Source organism: Leucoraja erinacea, chromosome 39 (assembly GCF_028641065.1).
Source record: "Leucoraja erinacea ecotype New England chromosome 39, Leri_hhj_1, whole genome shotgun sequence".
Taxonomy (NCBI): Eukaryota; Metazoa; Chordata; class Chondrichthyes; order Rajiformes; family Rajidae; genus Leucoraja; species Leucoraja erinaceus.
In genome coordinates, this window is record NC_073415.1 from 10,097,110 (window position 1) to 10,104,011 (window position 6,902).

At 46.0% G+C, this 6,902-nt stretch overlaps 1 non-coding gene across 1 annotated transcript; it reads right to left on the bottom strand.

Moving 5' to 3' along the window:
- Positions 1–5,909: 5,909 nt before the first annotated feature.
- On the bottom strand, positions 5,910–5,999 carry trnar-ucu (transfer RNA arginine (anticodon UCU)). The gene is given in 2 exon segments: positions 5,910–5,945; positions 5,958–5,999. It is a non-coding gene; the product is annotated as a tRNA-Arg (tRNA).
- Between the last annotated feature and the right edge of the window lie 903 nt (positions 6,000–6,902).

Here is a 6,902-nt window from a genome sequence, read left to right on the forward strand (position 1 = left end):
ATGGAAAGAGATTTTGAGCTTCAGCAGTCTCAAACAACCGAAACCAGAAATATATGTTTTAGTTTAGTGTAGGAAGGAACTGCAAATGCTGGCTTAAACCGAAGATATACACTAAAAGCTGGAGTAACTCAACGGGGCAGGCAACATCTCGGGAGAGAAGGAATGGGTGACGTTTTGGGTCGAGACCCTTGTTCAGTGGTTTAGTTTAGAGATACAGCGCGGAAACAGGCCCTTCAGCTACCAGCAATCACCCATACACCGGTTCTATCCTACACTCTAGGGACAGTTCACATGTTGCCAATTAACCCAACCAAGCCGCATATCCCGTGTGGGTTTTCTCCGGGTGCTCCGGTTTCCTTCCACACTGCAAAGAAGCGCAGGTTTGTAGGTTAATTAGTTTGGCAAAATTGTAAATTGTCCCTGGCGTGTGTAGGACAATGTTAGTGTGCGGGGATCGCTGGTCGGAGCGGACTCAATAGACAATGGACAATAGGTGCAGGAGTCGGCCATTCGGCCTTTCGAGCCAGCGCTGCCATTCAATGTGATCATGGCTGGAGGGCCAGTGGCCACAGACTCGGTGGGCCGGAGAGCTGTTTCCCCGCTGTATCTCTAAACTAAGACTCAAGAATTATTGCAAGGAACCGTGGACATGTCGGGATAAAAGCAAAAGTCCACTTGTCACTGTCAACTTCGCATGTCAATGCTTGATGCTAGTGTTACACAGCCCTGAGGAGCACTGTCTCTTTAAGCTGTTCCTCCAGTCCTTCTGCAGTGTAGATAAAGTGGCAGAATTATAGTGAGAGCTATCAGTAATTAACTGACTGGGGAAAATGAAAGCAACTCGCATTACACGCCAAACGACTAGATTATCCATAATCCCTAATTAGGTTATTAAATGTAGATTTTGCTCAATCATTATCATACCTAAATATTATTACAGTTAATGAGATATCAGAATATAATTTAAATTATAGACCTGACTCATCTAGTCGGGGGGCTTTTGTTCCCACTAAAGCTCTGGGTTTGTGTAGGAAGGAACTACAGATGCTGGTTTACACCGAAGATAGACACAAAATGCTGGAGTAATTTAGCGGGGCAGGCAGCATCTGTACACACACACAACCCCTGTTACACACACAATGTTACACACTCAATCTTTGTTACACACACAATGTTACACACACAATGTTACACACACAATGTTACACATACATCCCTGCTACACACACAATGTTACACACACAATGTTACACATACATCCCTGCTACACACACAATGTTACACACACAATGTTACACACACATCCCTGCTACACACACAATGTTACATACACAATGTTACACACACACAATGTTACACAACATCCCTGCTACAGAATGTTACACACACAATGTTACACACACAATGTTACACACACATCCCTGCTACACACACAATGTTACACACACAGTGTTACACACACAATGTTACACACATGGTCTCTGTTACACACATAATGTTACCCACACAATCCCTGTTACACACACACACATACACACAATGTTACACACACAATGCTACACACATCCCTGTTACACACCCAGTGTGTTACACACACACGATGTTACACACACGGTCTATGTTACACACACAATGCTACACACACATCCCTGTTACACACCCAGTGTGTTACACACACAATCCCTGTCACACACACAGTTAGTTCATACTGCCCACAATAATGATTGAGTTTGTAAATCCAATAGTCTGTATGCTTAGCTATAAATTACTATTTTGCTCGACACTGATAACAGATTCTAGTGGTGTCCCAGGGAGATTAATTAGACAGCTTCTTTTTGCTGACTCTAATCCCACCTTGCTTTTCCTGGACCTTATCCAGGCAGTTGGATTTGAGCTGTTTGTGGAGGGACATCAGAGTGTTTCCATTGGTATTGACGAGATGCATGGGATAGACACAAAATGCTGGAGTAACTCAGCGGGACAGGCAGCATCTCTGGGGAGATGGAATGGGTGACGTTTCGGGTCGAGGTCCTTCTTCAGACTGGTTAGGGATAAGGGAAACGAGAGATATAGACGGTGATGTGGAGAGAGAAAGAACAATGAAGGAAACAGGTCATTGCGAGCTGAGTGTTGGGTGAAAATGAGACTTGGGTGGGGGAGGGATAGAGAGAGAGGGAATGCCAGGGCTACCTGAAGTTAGAGAAGTCAATGTTCATACCACTGGGGTGTAAGCTGCCCAAGCCAAATATGAGATGGTGTTCCTCCAATTTGCGCTGGGCCTCACTCTGACAATGGAGGAGACCCAGGACAGAAAGGTCAGTGTGGGAATGGGAAGGAGAATTAAAGTGTTTAGCAACCAGGAGATCGGGTAGGTCCAGGCCAACTGAGTGGCACAGCGGTAGAGTTGCTGCCTCACAGCGCCAGAGACTCAGCTTCGATCCTAACCACGGGTGCTGTCTGTACGGAGTTTGCACGTTCTCCCCGTGACCTGGCTGGTTCCCTCCACGTGCTCCGGTTTCCAAAGGCGAGCAGGTTTGTTTGTTAATTGTTTTTTTGGCAAGTGGTAAAATTGTCCCTAGTGTGTAAGATAGTGCTAGTGTACGGGGTGATCGCTGGTCGGCGCGGAGATGCACTGACCACAAAACTGCGCATCGTTGACGTATGCCTTGCAAGCTAATCAATGCCTTTATTAACTGTGTCAGCCGTTAACACAGGCAGTAAACAGCTGCTGTCTTCAGTTAGCAGTTCAATATTAATAAGGGGGAGATTACCAGTATGGTGTAGTACTAACAAGTTTAATCACCAGGACATCACTGTGATTTTAAATGGGGAGAGTTTACAATCACAGTGGTTTCTACATGCTGAGGAGAGAGTCACAGCAAGATTAGACAGCAAGACCTGCCCTTGTCTGAGTTCACATATCCTCCAAGAAACATAGAAACATAGAAAATAGGTGCAGGAGTAGAGGCCATTCGGCCCCTTCAAGCCTGCACCGCCATTCAATATGATCATGGCTGATCATCCAACTCAGTATCCTAGAACTAAGGGTGTCGAGGTTCCATTGCCACAGACGGCTGTGGAGGCCAAGTCGTTGAATGAATGAATGATTGAATGAATGAATGAATGGATGAATGAATGAATGAAAGGATGAATGAATGAATGAAGGTATGAATGATGATTGAAGAATGATGAATGAATGAATGAATGGATGGGATGAATGAAATGGATGGATGAAGGAATGATGGAATGAATGAATGAATGATGGATGAATGAATGAATGATTGAATGAATGAAGGTAGGAATGAAGGAATGAAGGTAGGAATGAATGAAGGAATTGAATGAAGGAATGGATTAGTACTTCATTATCCCATGTGGCAAGTCACAGTGAAATTCTTTGCGAAGGTATGCAAATAGCTGCCACATAAAGGACACAAAGTATGCACAGTCCCCGCCCCTTTGTTCTCCCCCTTTCCCACCACCTCCCCCCCCCTAATTCTGCTAATATCACGTTGTGAACAAGAAGTTCAAGTTCAAGTTCAAGTTCAAGTGAGTTTATTGTCATGTGTCCCTGTATAGGACAATGAAATTCTTGCTTTGCTTCAGCACACAGAACATAGTAGGCATTTCCTACAAAACAGATCAGTGTGTCCATATACCATAATATAAATATATACACACATGAATAAATAAACTGATAAAGTGCAAATAACAGAAAATGGGTTATTAATAATCAGAGTTTTGTCCGAGCCAGGTTTAATAGCCCGATGGCTGTGGGGAAGTAGCTATTCCTGAACCTGGTTGTTGCAGTCTTCAGGCTCCTGTACCTTCTACCTGAAGGTAGCAGGGAGATGAGTGTGTGGCCAGGATGGTGTGGGTCTTTGATGATGCTGCCAGCCTTTTTGAGGCAGCGACTGCGATAAATCCCCCCGATGGAAGGAAGGTCAGAGCCGATGATGAGAATGGGGGTTGAGAGGGAAAGATATGGTGGAATAGACTCGATGGGCAGAATGGCCTAATTCTGCTCCTCCTATCACGTGTGAACTTATGAACTGACTCTGGAAAGACCAAGACTGATGTCCATGCATCAGTCCACCTTCTTCCGCTGAAGTCCCCCCCCCTTTAAGCTGACGAGAAAAAAGAATCTTTACAAAACACAACAATTCTCCAGGGTCTTCGACTGGAAGCAGAAAAATAAACTCAATTTCTAAGGATGCTGTGGCTTTAACAAGCAGTTCTAAATATACTTTTTTCGATACGTCGTGACACATTGTAAAAGGAAACCATCGAGCCTCATTATAAGCAGTCAGCGCACCACCACGTTAATCTTTATGGCCGAACGCTTCACTCTGCAAACATTTTCAACAGAGGCTACAGGAGTCAGCAGGGAGAGGGTGAGGCAGGGCGGCTGGTAACTCTGTCCATTGTTTCACAGTGACATCTCCAAACGCTGTCAGCCACTACCAGGCATAGCTTTCATAGAAACATAGACAATTGGTGCAGCAGTAGAGGCCATTCGGCCTGCACCACCATTCAATATGATCATGGCTGATCATCCAACTCAGTATCCCATCCCTGCCTTCTCTCCATACCCCCTGATCCCTTTAGCCACAAGGGCCACATCTAACTCCCTCTTAAATATAGCCAATGAACTGTGTGGCCTCAACTACCTTCTGTGGCAGAGAGTTCCACAGATTCACCACTCTCTGTGTGAAAAATGTTTTTCTCATCTTGGTCCTAAAAGATTTCCCCCTTATCCTTAAACTGTGTGGCCCCTTGTTCTGGACTTCCCCAACATTGGGAACAATCTTCCTGACAAACGCATTTAAAACTAAGATCTTAAATCCACAAATTCCACAGAATTCCACAGATTCACCACTCCCCCCCCCCCTCACCCTCCCATGCACAGAAAGAGCATCACGGGGTGAATGACCACTCCCGGAGCTGAGGATGTGCTGGTTGGATTTGCTCCCGTGCCCAGCCAAGCTGGCCATGATCACATTGAATGGCGGTGCTGGCTCGATGGGCTGAATGGCCTACTCCTGCACCTATTGTCTATTGAGTCACACAGCGCCAGGCAGAAGAGTGCTTTGCCCGATTCGGATGCTTGCCCCTTTCACCGGGGTTGTACAGTAGTCATTCGAATATTTGTAACATCGTTGTTTGATGATTTTGTAACTTGGTGGTGGGAATGTATGTCACCACCGTCTGGTTTTTTTTGTTTTTTGTATCGTGTTAAAATTAAATAAATTTTTTTTTTTAATACCAAAAAAACTGGCCATCCGCCAGTCTGAAGAGGAGTCGTGATCCCGAAACGTCACCCATTCCTTCCCTCCAGAGATGCTGCCCGCCTCGCTGAGTTGCACCAGTGTCTGCATAGGGCCGACTGCCCGAACTGGCTGCCTGCCCCTTTTCCGGGTAACATAGAAAATAGGTGCAGGAGGAGGCCATTCAGCCCTTCGAGCCAGCACTGCCACATTCATTGTGATCATGGCTGATCGTCCCCTATCAATAACCCGTGCCTGCCTTCTCCCCATATCATAGTAACATAGAAACATAGACAATTAGGTGCAGGAGTAGAGACCATGCGGCCCTTAGAGCCTGCACCGTTCGCCATTCAATATGATCATGGCTGATCATCCATCTCAGTATCCCTTACCTGCCTTCTCTCCATACCCCCTGATCCCTTTAGCCACAAGGGCCACATCTAACTCCCTCTTAAATATAGCCAATGAACTGTGTGGCCTCAACTACCCTCTGTGGCAGAGAGTTCCAGAGATTCACCACTCTCTGCGTGAAAAAAGTTCTTCTCATCTCGGTTTTAAAGGATTTCCCCCTTATCCTTAAGCTGTGTGACCCCTTGTCCTGGACTTCCCCAACATCGGGAGCAATCTTCCTGCAAAAAAAGAACTCGACTCCGCCGGGACTCGAACCTGGAACCTTTGAATCGCTTCATCCACTAGAAGTCCAATGCGCTATCCTATCCATTGCGCCACGGAGCCACCCTGACTCCACTAGCCCCTAGAGCTCTATCTAACTCTCTCTTAAATCCAGTTTTAGAGAGGGAGCATGTGCTGCCCACTGGTGCCCTGGGGGGTTTGCGGGACCTCTGGGCACTGTGGGGGGGTGGGGGTGGGGGGAAGAAGGGTGCAATACATCCTTAGTGCAGATGGGAAATAGCTGTTTGAGGAAAATTGGTTTGACATGTTGTGGTAGCGGCTTTTGCTTTGAATTATTTGCCTTCGTAAATACTGGAATTAATCAATTAAAAACAAAAGCACCACACTGATTCCAAGTGTGTGTGTCTGAAGAAGGGTCTCGACCCGAAACGTCACCCATTCCTTCCCTCCAGAGATGCTGCCTGTCCCGCTGAGTTACTCCAGCATTTAGTGTCTATCTCCGAGACAGATCTCGGAGAAATCATTAGCCTTGAGCTGCTTATTGCGGTGACTTGGGGCAATTGAGTGGGAAACCAAATTAACGAAACAGGAAAGCAGGTGTCGTTTCAGCATGAGACAAATGCGAGCAGACTTTAGCGGAGAATTTCCATTTGGCTCTCGTTTGAATGTTGTGAGGAGGTGGATATAAGGCGATGATTCCTCTCCACAAACGGTGGGCGATGGATGGCTGCAAGATTGGCATGCATAGGAAATAAGTGGCAAATGAAATGGCTAGTTAATTGTTGCTTGACAAGCTAATGATCCTTCTCATTTAGACAGCATGTGCTTCTTCTCCACACAACCAGCCCCCAAGGAGCGTACATTCTGTGGGGACTTTGACCTCATATTGGCAGGTGGAGTCCGCACCAGGCCTGGTGGATTCAGAAATTATTTTATAATTACATGCCATCACTCTCATACTTGCTCAATGTAAATAAAACCCAGCCTCAAACCTGCACTGTGGAA